At 39.3% G+C, this 14,981-nt stretch overlaps 1 pseudogene; it reads left to right on the top strand.

Annotated features, from left to right (window-relative positions):
- The window catches only part of LOC112605816, a 47,337-nt pseudogene extending 32,611 nt beyond the window's left edge, over positions 1 to 14,726 (top strand).
- Positions 14,727 to 14,981: the final 255 nt, after the last annotated feature.

Raw genomic sequence — 14,981 nt, 5'->3', positions numbered from 1 at the left:
AGACTCCATCTCAGGGAAAGAAAAACAAAAATACACTGAGGTATCGGCTCACCCTAGTTAGGATGGCTGTTACCAAAAAGACAAAAAATAGCAAATGCTGGTGAAGATGCAGAAAAAAATAGAACTCTTATACACTATTGGTGGGGATGTGAACTACTACAGCTTCCATAAAGAACAGTATGGAGGTTTCTCAAACAACTACAAATAGAACTACCACATGATCTAGCAATCTCACTACTGGGCATTTATCCAAACGAAGGGAAATCAGAACATTGAAGAGACATTTGCACCCTCATGTTTATTGTGGCACTATTCACAATAACCAATATATGAAATCAACCTAGATTTCCAACAAAAGATTAATGGATAAAGCAAATGTGGTATATATACACACAATGAAATATTATTCAGTCATAAAAGAATAAAATTCTGTCATTTGCCATGACATGGATGGAACTAGAAGACATTATATTAAGTGAAGTAATCCAGGAATAGAAAGTAAAATACTGCATATTCTTACTCATATAATCGAAGCTAAAAATGCTGATCTCATAGAAGTGAAAAGTACAGCAGAAGATACTAGAAGTTGGCAAAGGTAAGGGAAAGAGGAGAATAGGGAAAATTTCTTAAAAGATATGCAATTGTAGTTAGATAGGAGGAATAAATTCTAGAGTTCTATAGCCCTGTAGAATTACTATAGAGTTAACAATAATATACTATATAGTTTCAAATAACTAGAATGAAAAAAAGTGAATGTTCAAGATGTTCAAGAACTGAATGTTCAAGAAATAATAAATGTTCAAGATGATGAATATGCTAATTACCTTTATTTGCTCACTATATATTATATGTATTGAAATATCACTATGTACCCCATGAATGTGTACAATTATTGTATGCCAATGAAAAGAAAAAGATATAATTTGTGGGGAGTGGGTGGAGGAGGAAGTGTCATGGTGCCAGACGTGGAGCTTCTTCTCATTGGCTCTTACTAGGGAACAGCTAGATGACAGGCCAAGTAGCCAATGTGGAGTGCAGGTCGATAAAGAGCTCTCCTAGTGCCAGCAGATGGCTAACCTCATCCAAGATGTGGGACAGCATCTCAATGTCTCTCAGCTTACAGTAAACACTGCAATTGTTTATATGTACTATTCTTTCACCAAATTCAATAGGAATCCTTGGAGTAAAATGTCTGCAGACTGATGAGGAGGTAATGTGAATGAATTAGTGGATTTCACCAGAAACTTTGGAAGAGTGCTGGGTATCAGTGTTGCACTAAAGGAAGATGAAAATTGAGCTCTCTTTAGAGGAAACAGAAATACTTCTGTGAGGAATGTGGATAATATTGTCAACCTGTAATTTTTTGGCAGTAAAAGGGGAGGAACAGGCTCAAAAACTTGAACATGTTATTAAAGTAGCACATGCTTGTCTTCACTCCCTAGAGTGCTGAATACCAAATGTATTTACTTTCAACAGACTCAAGAATTGGTTTTAATTGAAACCATAACCTTACAAACACCAGATTTTGAGATCATCATTGAACATCCACAATTAGATGTGGTAAAATGTACCATGTTAGTAAAAGCAAGCAAGGATTTGACAGAGATGTATTATTTCATGGCTATAAACAGTCTGCATCACATAACCTTCTCTCTTCAGTACAAACCAACAGTGATAGCACATGTATACATTCATTTGACTTGCAAATGATTCAATTGAGAGATTCCTGTGTTCATTGATGGAAAGCATTGGCGGTAATATGTGGATTCTACAGTTACTCTAGAATTATTAGATGAGCTAAAATATGAGTTTCTAAAAATATTAGAGAAAGCACCTGTTAAGTTGAAAACGATTAGAAACTCAAAGGCCAATCAGTCATTTAATAAACCAAAAATAGATGATATTTATCAGAGACACCACTTCTTTATCTTTGGTCCAGAATTCCATTTTAATAGATAGTATCACAGATGTGCCTATAAACCCACGTTTTCAGAAATGATCTACATTGGCATTCCCTAGGCCACTACTTCTTTTCTTTTCTTTTCTTTTTTTTTAATGAAGTGTCAGAATACATATGTAGAACATGCAGGTAGGTATACGTGTGCCATGGTGGTTTGCTGCACATATTGACCCCTCCTCTAATTCCATTCCCTCACCCTCCCCACCCCGTAACAGGCCCTGGTGTGCATTGTTTCCCTTACTGTGTCCATGTGTTTTCATTGTTCAACTCCCACTTATGAGTGAGACCATGTGGTGCTTGGTTTTTGTTTCTGTGTTAGTTTGCTGAGGATGAGGGCTTCCAGCTTCATCCATGTCTCTGTAAAGGACATAAACTCATTCTTTTTCATAGCTGCATAGTATTCCATGGTGTTTATGTAGCATATTATCTTTTTAAAAAAATTATTATTATACTTTAAGTCCTAGGGTGCATGTGCACAATGGGCAGGTTTGTTACATATGTATACATGTGCCATGTTGGTGTGCTGCACGCATTAACTTGTCATTTACATTAGGTTTATCTCCTAATGCTATCCCTCCCCTATCTCCCCTCCCCACAATAGGCCCCAGTGTGTGATGTTCCCCTTCCTGTGTCCAAGTGATCTCATTGTTCAATTCCCACCTATGAGTGAGAACATGTGGTGTTTGTTCTTCTGTTCTTGCAATAGTTTGCTGAGAATGATGGTTCCCAGCTGCATCCATGTCCCTACAAAGGACATGAACTCATCCTTTCTTATGGTTGCATAGTATTCCATGGTGTATATGTGCCACATTTTCTTAATCCAGTCTGTCACTGATGGACATTTGGGTTGGTTCCAAGTCTTTGCTATTGTGAATAGTGCTGCAATAAACATATGTGTGCATGTGTCTTTATAGCAGCATGATTTATAATCCTTTGGGTATATACCCAGTAATGGGATGGCTGGGTAAAATAGTATTTCTAGTTCTAGATCCCTGATGAATCACCACACTGTTTTCCACAATGGTTGAACTAGTTTACAGTCCCACCAACAGTGTAAAAGTGTTCCTATTTCTCCACATCCCCTCCAGCACCTGTTGTTTCCTGATTTTTTAATGATTGCCATTCTAACTGGTGTGAGATGGTATCTCATTGTGGTTTTGATTTGCATTTCTCTGATGGCCAGTGATGATGAGCATTTTTTCATGTGTCTGTTGGCTGTATGGATGTCTTCTTTTGAGATGTCTCTGTTCATTTCCGTTGCCTACTTTTTGATGGGGTTGTTTGTTTTTTTCTTGCAAATTTGTTTGAGTTCTTTGTAGGTTCTGAATATTAGCCCTTTGTCTGATGAGTAAATTGCAAAATTTTTCTCCCATTCTGTAGGTTGCCTGTTCACTCTGATGGTAGTTTCTTTTGCTGTGCAGAAGCTCTTTAATTTAATTAGATCCCATTTGTCAATTTTGGCTTTTGTTGCCGTTGCTTTTGGTGTTTTAGACATGAAGTCCTTGCCCATGCCTTTGTCCTGAATGGTATTGCCTAGGTTTTCTTCTAGGGTTTTTATGGTTTTAGGTCTAACATTTAAGTCTCTAATCCATCTTGAATTAATTTTCATATAAGAAGTAAGGAAAGGATCCAGTTTCAGCTCTCTACTTATAGTTAGCCAATTTTCCCAGCACCATTTATTAAATAGGGAATCCTTTCCCTATTTCTTGTTTTTGTCAGGTTTGTCAAAGATCAGATGGCTGCAGATGTGTGGTATTATTTCTGAGGGCTCTATTCTGTTCCATTGGTCTATATCTCTGTTTTGGTACCAGTACCATGCTGTTTTGGTTACTGTAGCCTTGTAGTATAGTTTGAAGTCAGGTAGCGTGATGCCTCCAGCTTTGTTCTTTTGGCTTAGGATTGTCTTGGAAATGTGGGGTCTTTTTTGGTTCCATATGAACTTTAAAGCAGTTTTTTCCAATTCTGTGAAGAAAGTCATTGGTAGCTTACTGGGGATGGCATTGAATCTATAAATTACCTTGGGCAGTATGGCCATTTTCACAATATTGATTCTTCCTATCCGTGAGCATGGTATGTTCTTCCATTTGTTTGTGTCCTCTTTTATTTGGCTGAGTAGTGGTTTGTAGTTCTCCTTGAAGAGGTCCTTTACATCCCTTGTAAGTTAGATTCCTAGGTATTTTATTCTCTTTGAAGCTATTGTGAATGGGAGTTCATTCATGATTTGGCTCTCTGTTTGTCTGTTACTGGTGTATAAGAATGCTTGTGAGTTTTGCACATTGATTTTGTATCCTGAGACTTTGCTGAAGTTGCTTATCAGCTTAAGGAGATTTTGGGCTGAGATGATGGGGTTTTCTAAATACACAATCATGTCATCTGCAAACAGGGACAATTTGACTTTTTCTTTTCCTAACTGACTACCCTTTATTTCTTTCTCTTGCCTGATTGCCCTAGTCAGAACTTCCAACACTATGTTGAATAGGAGTGGTGAGAGAGGGCATCCCTGTCTTGTGCCAGTTTTCAAAGGGAATGCTTCCAGTTTTTGCCCATTCAGTATGATATTGGCTGTGGGTTTGTCATAAATAGCTCTTATTACTTTGAGATACGTTCCATCAATACCGAATTTATTGAGAGTTTTTAGCATGAAGGGCTGTTGAATTTTGTCAATGGCCTTTTCTGCATCTATTGAGATAATCATGTGGTTTTTGTCTTTGGTTCTGTTTATGTGCTGGATTACGTTTATTGATTTGCATATGTTGAACCAGCTTTGCATTGCAGGGATGAAGCCCACTTGATCATGGTGGATAGGCTTTTTGATGTGCTGCTGGATTCGGTTTGCCAGTATTTTATTGAGGATTTTTGCATCGATGTTCATCAGGGATATTGTTCTAAAATTCTCTTTTTTTGTTGTGTCTCTGCCAGGCTTTGGTATCAGGATGATGTTGGCCTCATAAAATGAGTTAGGGAGGATTCCCTCTTTTTCTATTGATTGGAATAGTTTCAGAAGGAATGGTACCAGCTCCTTCTTGTACCTCTGGTAGAATTCGGCTGTAAATCTGTCTGGTCCTGGACTTTTTTTGGTTGGTAAGCTATTAATTATTGCCTCAATTTCAGAGCCCACTATTGGTCTATTCAGGGATTCAACTTCTTCCTGGTTTAGTCTTGGGAGAGTGTAAGTGTCCAGGAAATTATTAATTTCTTCTAGGTTTTCTCGTTTATTTGTGTAGAGGTGTTTATAGTATTCTTTGATGGTAGTTTGTATTTCTGTGGGGTCGGTGGTGACATCCCATTTATCATTTTTTATTGCATCTGTTTGATTCTTCTTTATTAATCTTGCTAGCGGTCTATCCATTTTTTGACCTTTTCAGAAACCCAGCTCCTGGATTCATTGATTTTTTTGGAGGATTTTTTTGTGTCTCTACCTCCTTCAGTTCTGCTCTGATCTTAGTTATTTCTTGCCTTCTGCTAGCTTTTGAATGTGTTTGCTCTTGCTCTCTAGTTCTTTTCATTGTGATGATAGTGTGTCAATTTTAGATCTTTCCTGCTTTCTCTTGTGGGCATTTAGTGCCATAAATTTCCCTCTACACACTGCTTTAAATGTGTCCCAGAGATTCTGGTATGTTGTATCTTTGTTCTCATTGGTTTCAAAGAACATCTTTATTTCTGCCTTCATTTCGTATGTACCCAGTAGTCATTCAGGAGCAGGTTGTTCAGTTTCCATGTAGTTGAGCGGTTTTGATTGAGTTTCTTAGTCCTGAGTTCTAGTTTGATTGCACTGTGGTCTGAGAGACAGTTTCTTATAATTTCTGTTCTTTTACATTTGCTGAGGAGTGCTTTACTTCCAACTATGTGGTGAATTATGGAATAAGTGCGATGTGGTGCTGAGAAGACTGTATATTCTGTTGATTTGGGGTGAAGAGTTCTGTAGATGTCTATTAGGTCCACTTGGTGCAGAGTTGAGTTCAATTCCTGGATATCCTTGTTAACTTTCTATCTCGTTGATCTGTATAATGTTGCCAGTGGGGTGTTAAAGTCTCCCGTTATTATTGTATGGGAGTCTAAGTCTCTTTGTAAGTCTCTAAGGACTTGCTTTATGAATCTGGGTGCTCCTGTATTGGGTGCATATAATTTAGGATAGTTAGCTCTTCCTGATGAGTTGATCCCTTTACCATTATGTAATGGCCCTCTTTGTCTCTTTTGACCTTTGATGGTTTAAAATCTGTTTTATCAGAGACTAGGATTGCAAATCCTCCTTTTTTTGTTTTCCATGTGCTTGGTAGATCTTCCTCCATCCTTTTATTTTGAGTCTATGTTTGTCTCTGCATGTGAGATGGGTGTTCTGAATACAGCAAACTGATGGGTCTTGACTCTTTATCCAATTTGCCAGTCTGTGTCTTTTAATTAGACCATTTAGTCCATTTACATTTAAGGTTAATATTGTTATGTATGAACTTGATCCTGTCATTATGATGTTAGCTGGTTATTTTGTTCGTTAGATGATGCAGTTTCTTCCTAGCATCGATGGAGTTTACATTTTGGCATGTTTTTGCAATGGCTGGTACCAGTTGTTCCTTTCCATGTTTATGCTTCCTTCAAGATCTCTTGTAGGGCAGGCCTAGTGGTGACAAAATCTCTCAGCATTTGCTTATCTGTAAAGGATTTTATTTCTCCTTTACTTATGAAACTTAGTTTGGCTGGATATGAAATTCTGGGTTTAAAATTCTTTTCTTTAAGAATGTTGAATATTGGCCCCCACTCTCTTCTGGCTTGTCAAGTTTCTGCCGAGAGGTCTGCTGTTAGTCTGATGGGCTTCCCTTTGTGGGTAACCTGACCTTTCTCTCTGGCTGCCCTTAACATTTTTTCCTTCATTTCAACTTTGGTGAATCTGGCAATTATGTGTCTTGGAGTTGCTCTTCTTGAGGAGTATCTTTGTGGCGTTCTCTGTATTTCCTGAATTTGAATGTTGGCCTGCCTTACTAGGTTGAGGAAGTTCTCCTGGATGATATCCTGCAGAGTGTTTTCCAACTTGGATCCATTTTCCCCATCACTTTCAGGCACACCAATCAGACGTAGGTTTGGTCTTTTCACATAATCCCATATTTCTTGGAGGCTTTGTTCATTTCTTTTTACTCTTTTTTCTCTACACTTCTCTTCTTGCTTCATTTCATTCATTTGATCTTCAATCTCTGATACTCTTTCTTCCAGTTGATTGAGTCGGTTACTGAAGCTTGTGCATTTGTCACGTAGTTCTCGTGTCATGGTTTTCATCTCTATCAGTTCTTTTAAGGTCTTCTCTGCATCGATTATTCTAGTTATCCATTCATCCATTCATTTTTCAAGGTTTTTAGTTTCTTTGTACTGGTTACATAGTTCCTCCTTTAGCTCTGAGAAGTTTGATCAACTGAAGCCTTCTTCTCTCAGCTCATCAAAGTCATTCTCCATCCAGCTTTGATCCGTTGCTGGTGATGAGCTGCGTTCCTTTGGAGGGGGAGATGCACTCTGATTTTTTGAATTTCCAGCTTTTCTGCATTGCCCTTTCCTCATCTTCGTGGTTTTATCTGCCTTTGGTCTTTGATGATGGTGATGTACTGATGGGGTTTTGGTGTGGTTGTCCTTTCTATTTGTTAGTTTTCCTTCTAACAGTGAGGGCCCTCAGCTGCAGGTCTGTTGGAGTTTGCTTGAGGTCCACTCCAGACCCTGTTTGCCTAGGTATCAGCAGCGGAGGCTGCAGAATGCTGAACAGCGAGTGTTGCTGTCTCATTCTTGCTCTGGAAGCTTCGTCTCAGGGGTGTACCTAGCCGTGTGAGGTGTGAGGTGTCGGTCTGCACCTAGTGGGGGATGTCCCCCAGTTTGGCTACTCAGGGGTCAGGGACTCACTTGAGCAGGCAGTCTGTCCATTCTCAAATCTCAACCTCCATGCTGGGAGAACCACTGCTCTCTTCAAAGCTGTCAGACAGGGACATTTGCCTCTGCAGAGGTTTCTGCAGCTTTTTGTTTAGCTATGCCCTGTCCCCAGAGGTGGAGTATACAGAGGCAGGCAGGCCTCCTTGAGCTGCAGTGGGCTCCACTCAATTCGAGCTTCCGGGTGGCTTTGTTTACCTACTTAAGCCTCAGCAATGACGGGCGCCCCTCCCCCAGCCTCACTGCCGCCTTGCAGTTAGATCTCAGACTGCTGTACTAGCAACGAGGGAGGCTCCGTGGGCGTGGGACCCTCTGGGCCAGGTGTGGGGTATAATCTCCTGGTGTGCCATTTGCTAAGACCCTTGGTAATGCACAGTATTAGGGTGGGAGTTACCCGATTTTCCAGGTGCTGTGTATCTCAATTTCCTTTGGCTAGGAAAAGGAATTCCCTTCCCCCTTGCACTTCCCAGGTGAGGCGATGCATCACCCTGCTTCAGCTCTCGCTGGTCGGGCTGCGCCCGTAGACCAGCACCAACTGTCTGACACGCCCCAGTGAGATGAACCCAGCACCTCAATTGAAAATGCAGAAATCGCCCGTCGTCTTTGTTGCTCATGCTGGGAGCTGGAGGCTGGAGCTGTTCCTATTAGGCCATCTTGGGCATGCCCCCCCGAGCCAGTATCACACATTTTCTTTTTTAAAAATTTGTAAATTTATTTTATTTTATTTTAAGTTGTGGGATACATGTGCAGAATGTGCAGGTTTTTTACGTAGGTATACATATGCCATGATGATTTGCTGCGTCTATTGATTCATCCTATAAATTCCCTCATCTCACCCCCAATCCCTCAGCAGGCTCTGGGGTGTGTTGTTCCCCTCCCTGTGTCCATGTGCTCTCATTGTTCAACTCCCACTTATGAGTGAGAACATGTGGTGTTTGGTTTTCTCTTCCTGTGTTATTTTGCTGAGGATGATGTCTTCCAGTTTCATCCATGTCACTCCAAAAGACATGATCTCATTCTTCTTTATGACTGCATAGTATTCCACAGTGTGTATGTACCACATTTTCTTTATCCAGTCTATCATTGATGGACATTTGGGTTGGTTCCATGACTTTTCTATTGTAAATAGTGCTGCAATAAACATATGTGTGCATGTATCTTTATGGTAGAATGATTTATGTTCCTTTGGTTATATACCCAGTAATGGGATTGTTGGGTTAAATGGTATTTCTGGTTCTAGATCCTTGAGGAATCACCATACTGTCTTCCACAATGGTTGAACTAATTTACATTCCCTCCACAGCTTCACCAGTATCTATTGTTTCTTGACATTTTAATAATCACCATTCTGATTGGTGTGAGATTGTATCTCATTGTGGTTTTGATTTGTATTTCTCTAGTCATCAGTGATATTGAGCTTTTTTTTCTGTTTTTTGGCCACATAAATGTCTTCTTTTGAGAAGTGTCTTTTCATATCCTCTGCCGACTTTTCGATAGGATTGTTTGTTTTTTTTTTCTTGTAAGTTTGTTTAAGTTCCTTGTAAATTCTGGACATTAGACCTTTGTCAGATGGGTATATTGCAAAATTTTTCTCCCATTCTGCGGGCATGATACTTCCTTTGGCTGTGCAGAAGCTCTTTAGTTTAATTAGATCCTATTTGTTGATTTTTGCTTTTGTTGCAACTGCTTTAGGTGTTTTATTCATGAAGTCTTGCCCATGCCTATGTCCTGAATGGTGTTGCCTAGGTTTTCTTCCAGGGTTTTTATGGTTTTGGGTTTATATTTAAATCTTTAATCCATCTTGAGTTAATTTTTGTATAAGGTGTAAGGAAGGGGTCCAGTTTCTGCATATGGCTAGCCAGTTTTTCCAGCACCATTTACCCCATTTATTGAATAAGAGATTCTTTCCCTGTTGCTTCTTTTTTGTCAGATTTGTCAAAGATCAGATGGTTTTAGATGTGTGGTATTACTTCTGAAGTCTCTGTTTTGTTCCATTGATCTATATGTCAGTTTTGGTACAAGTACCATGCTGTTTTGGTTATTGTAGCCTTGTAGTATAGTTTGAAGTCAGGTAGTGTGATACCTCCAGCCTTGTTCTTTTTGCTTAGGATTGTCTTGGCTATATGGGGTCTTCTTTGATTCCATATGAAATTTAAAGTAGTTTTTTTTTTCTAATTCTGTGAAGAATATCAATGGTAGTTTGATGCATTCAATTCAATACCATTGAATCTATAAACTACTTTGGGCAATGTGGCCATTTTAATGATATTGATTCTTCCTATCCATGAGGATGGAATGTTTTTCCATTTGTTTGTGTCCTCTCTTGTTTCCTTGAGCAGTGGTTTGTAGTTCTCTTTGAAGAGGTCCTTCACATCCCTTGTTAGTTGTATTTCTAGGTATTTACTTCTCTTTGTAGCAATTGTGAATGGGAGTTCATTCGTGATTTGTCTCTCTGCTTGTCTACTGTTGGTGTCAAGAAATACTTGTGATTTTTGCACACTGATTTTGTATCCTGAGAATTTGCTGAAGTTGCTTATCAGCTTAAGGAGTTTTGGGCTGATGTAATGGGGTTTTCTAAATATATAATCATGTCATCTGCAAACAGAGACAATTTGACTTCCTCTCTTTCTGTTTGAATACCCTTTATTTATTTCTCTTGCCTGATTGCTCTGGCCAGAACTTCCAATAATATGTTGAATAGGAGTGGTGAGAGAGGGCATCCTTGTCTTGTAGTTGTTTTCCAAGGGAAAGCTCCCAGCTTTTGCCCATTCAATATGTTACTGGCTGTGGGTTTGTCATAAATGGCTGTTATTATTTTGAGACATGTTCCATCAATACCTAGTTTATTGAGAGTTTTTAGCATAAAGGGATGTTGAATTTTATTGAAGGCCTTTTCTGCATCTATTGAGACAATCGTGTGGTTTTGTCTTTGGTTCTGTTTATGTGATGGGTTACATTTATTTATTTGCATGTGATGACCCAGACTTGCATCACAGGGATGAAGCCTACTTGATCATGGTAGATAAGTTCTTTGATATGCTGCTGGATTTGATCTGCAGGTATTTTATTGACAATTTTCACATTGATGCTCATCAGGGATATTGGCCTAAAGTTTTCTTTTGTTGTTGTGTTTCTGGCAGATTTTGATATCAAGATGATTCTGGTTTCATAAAATGAGTTAGGGAGGAGTCCCTCCTTTTCAATTGTTTGGAATAGTTTCAGAAGGAATGGTATCATCACCTCTTTGTACCTCTGGTAGAATTCAGCTGTGAATCCATCTGGTCCTGGGATATTTTTTGGTTGGTAGGCTATTAATTGCTGCCTCAATTTCAGAACTTTTTGTTGATCTATTTAGGGATTTGACTTCTTCCTGGTTTAGTCTTGGGAGGCTGTATGTGTCCAGGAATTTATCAATTTTTCCTAGATTTTCTAGTTTATTTGCATATAGATGTTTATAGTATTCTCTGATGGTAGTTTGTATTTCTCTAGGGTCAGTGGTGATATCTCCTTTATTACTTTTTATTGTGTCATTTAATTCTTCTCTCTTTTCTTCTTTATTAGTCTAGCTAGTAGTCTATCTATTCTGTTATTTTTTTCAAAAAACCAGCTTCTGAATTCAGTGATTTTTTGGAGAGTTTTTTGTGTCTCTATCTCCTTAATTCTGTTCTACACTTAGTTATTTCTTGTCTTTTGCTAGCTTTTGGATTAGTTTGCTTTTGTTTCTCTAACTCTTTTAATAGTGATGTTAGGGTGTCAATTTGAGATATTTCTGGCTTTCTGATGTGGGTATTTAGTGCTATAAATTTTTCTCTACACACTGTTTTAGCTGTATCCCAGAGATTCCAGTACATTGTCTCTTTGTTCTCATTGGTTTCAAAGAACTTCTTGATTTCTGCCTTAATTTCATTATTTACCCAGGAGTCAATTAGGAGCAGGTTTTTCAATTTGCATGTAATCATGTGGTTTTGAGTGAGTTCCTTAATCCTGAGTTCTAATTTGATTGCACTGTGGTCTGAGAGACTCTTTGTTATGATTTAGTTCTTTTGCACTTGCTGAGGAGTGTTTCACTTCCAATTATGTGGTCGATTTTAGAATAAGTGCTATGTGGCACTGATAGGAACGTGTATTCTGTTGATTTGGGATGGAGAGTTCTGTAGATGTCTATTAGGTCCACTTGACCCAGAGCTGAGTTCAAATCCCAAATATTCTTGTTAATCTTCTGTCCTTTGATCTGTCTAACATTGACAGTGGGGTGCTAAAGTGTCTCCCTACGATTGTGTGGAAGTCTATGTGTCTTTGTAGGTCTCTAGGAACTTATTTTATGAATCTGGATCCTCCTATATCAGATGCCTGTATATTTAGGATAGTTAGCTCTTCTCATTGAATTGATCCCTTTGCCATTATGCAATGCCCTTCTTTGTCTTTTTTGAAATTTGTTGGTTTAAAGTCTGTTTTGTCAGGGACTAGGATTGAACTCCATGATTTTGTTTGTTTGTTTGTTTTTTGCTTTTTATTTGCTTGGTAAATTTTCCTTCATCCCTTTATTTTGAGCCTATGTGTGTCTTTGCACGTGAGATGAATCTCCTGAATACAGCACACTGATGGGTCTTGAATTTTTATCCAATTTGCCAGTCTGTGTCTTTTAACTGGGGTATTTATCACATTTACATTTAACGTATTGTTATGTGTGAGTTTGATCCTGTCATCATGATGCTATCTGTTATTTTGCACACTAGTTGATACAGTTTCTTCATAGTGTCATTGGTCTCTATATTTTGGCGTATTTTTGCAGCATCTGGTACCAGATTTTCCTTTCTATATGTAGTACTTCCTTCAAGAGCCCTTGCAAGACAGGTCTAGTGGTGACAAAATTGCTCGACATCTGCTTGTCTGAAAGGGGTTTTATTTATCCTTTGCTTATGAAGCTTAGTTTGGCAGGATATGAAATTATGTGTTGAAAATTCTTTCTTTAAGAATGTAAAATATTGACCCTTAATCTCTTCTGGGTTGTAGAGTTTCGCTGAGAGGTCCACTATTAGTCTGATGGGCTTCCCTTCGTAGGTGACCTGGCCTTTCTCTCTGGCTGCCCTTAACACCTTTTCCTTCATTTCGCCCTTGGAGAATCTGATGATTATATGTCTTGGGGTTGTCCTTCTCATAGAGTATCTTAGTGGTGGTGTCCTCTGTATTTCACGAATTTACGTGTTGGCCATCTTGCTAGGTTGGGGAAGTTGTCCCGGGTAATATCCTGAAGTGCGTTTTCCAGCTTGTTCCCATTCTCCCCGTCTTCTTCAGGTACTCTAATCAATCATAGATTTGGTCTTTCTACATAGTCGCATATTTCTTGGAGACTTTGTTTGTTTGTTTGTTTGTCATTCTTTTTTCTCTAACCTTGTCTGTATATTTTGTTTCAAACTCAAAGTGGTCTTCCAACTCTGATATACTTTCTTCTGCTTGGTCGATTTGGCTATTGATATTTGTGTATGCTTCACGAAGTTCTCATGCTGTGTTTTTCAGCTCTATCAGGTCATTTATGTCCCCCTCTCAGCCGGTTATTCTAGCTAGCAGCTCCTCTAACCTTTTATCAAGGTTCTTAGCTTCTTTGCATTGGATTAGAACATGCTCCTTTAGCTCACCAAAGTTTTTTTTATTACCCGTCTTCTGAAGCCTACCTTTGTCAATTCATCCATCTCATCCTCCATCCAGTCCTGTGCCCTTGCTGGAGAGGTGTGGTGATTGGAGAAGAAGAGGTACTCTGGCTTTGGGTTTTCAGCATTTTTTCATTGATTTTTTCTCACCTACGTAAGTCTGTCTAGTTTTGATCTTTGAGGCTGCTGACCATTGGATGGGGTTTTTGTGGAGACTTCTTGTTTTGCTGATGCTGTTGTTGTTGCTTTCTGTTTGTTTTTCTTTCAATGGTCAGGTCCCTTTTCTGTAGGGCTGCTGCAATTTGCTGGGGGCTCACTTCAGGCCCTACTCATCTGGTTCACTCCCACACCTGGAGTTGTCACTCAAGGAGGCTGGATAACAGCAAAAATGGTGCCTCTCCTTCTTCTGGGATCTCTGACCTCAAGGGGCACCAACCTGATGCCAGTAGGATTGCTTCTGTATAGGGTGCCTGATAACCCCTGTTGGAGGTTCTCACCCAGGTGGGTGGCAGGGGAACAGGACCCATTTAATGAAGCACTTTGACTGTCCCTTGGTGGAGGGGGCATGCTTTGCTGGGGGGAAACCCACTCATCGGGGCTGCCTGGATTCCTCAGAACTACCAGCAGGAAAGGCTAAGTCTGCTAGTCTGCAGAGACTGTGGCCACCTCTCCCCTTAGGGACTCAGGCCCTGGGAGATCAGGGTTTTGTTCCTGAGCCTCTGGCTGGAGTTGGTGGAGTTCTTGCAGGGAGGCCCTGCCCAGTGAGGAAGGATGGGTCAGGGTCAGGCTAGGCCAGTACTGCTAAATTCAGGCAATATTTCTGTAAAAGACAGTCATATACTGATAATTTGTCAATGTTAGCAATAGCAATGTCAAATATCTCATGCATTTGCCATCACACAAGGAACAGCCTCAACATCAAGAATCAACAAGGACAGAACAGATGTATTCACAGAGTAGGAGACATTTTTGTCTAGTAGCCAGTACTACATCAATTTACAACAGGGACTTCTATATTACTGCATTCAGGATTACATCACAGACCTGACAAAATTTCTAATCATTCTTCTATTAAGCAAGAATATACTCATAAAGCAGGCAGCAGTAAACACCATGGGCCAATTTCTGCTACACTTGGAATAATTCCTCAGAAAATATCTTCAGATAAATAAAGAAAAAAATGAAAGCTAGAAACTCTTGATCTTAATATGCAGGACTGAAATTATGGATTGTAGTACCACATACTGATAAAAGCACCAATAGAGAAGAGCTGCCCTTGTTGAAAATTAGTTGACCTATAAGGTTGGAATTTATATCTGCACTGTTTATTCTGTTTCATTGGGCTACATGTCCGTTTTTGTGCCAGAACCATACTGTTTTGATTACTATTGCTTTATAATATAATTTGAAATCAAGAAGTATGATTTCTCCAACCATGTTTTTCTTTCTCTTGATTATTTTGACTACTCTAGGTC

This window comes from Theropithecus gelada, chromosome 1, assembly GCF_003255815.1.
Source record: "Theropithecus gelada isolate Dixy chromosome 1, Tgel_1.0, whole genome shotgun sequence".
NCBI lineage: Eukaryota > Metazoa > Chordata > Mammalia > Primates > Cercopithecidae > Theropithecus > Theropithecus gelada.
This window is presented reverse-complemented; position numbering and strand designations above follow the sequence as displayed.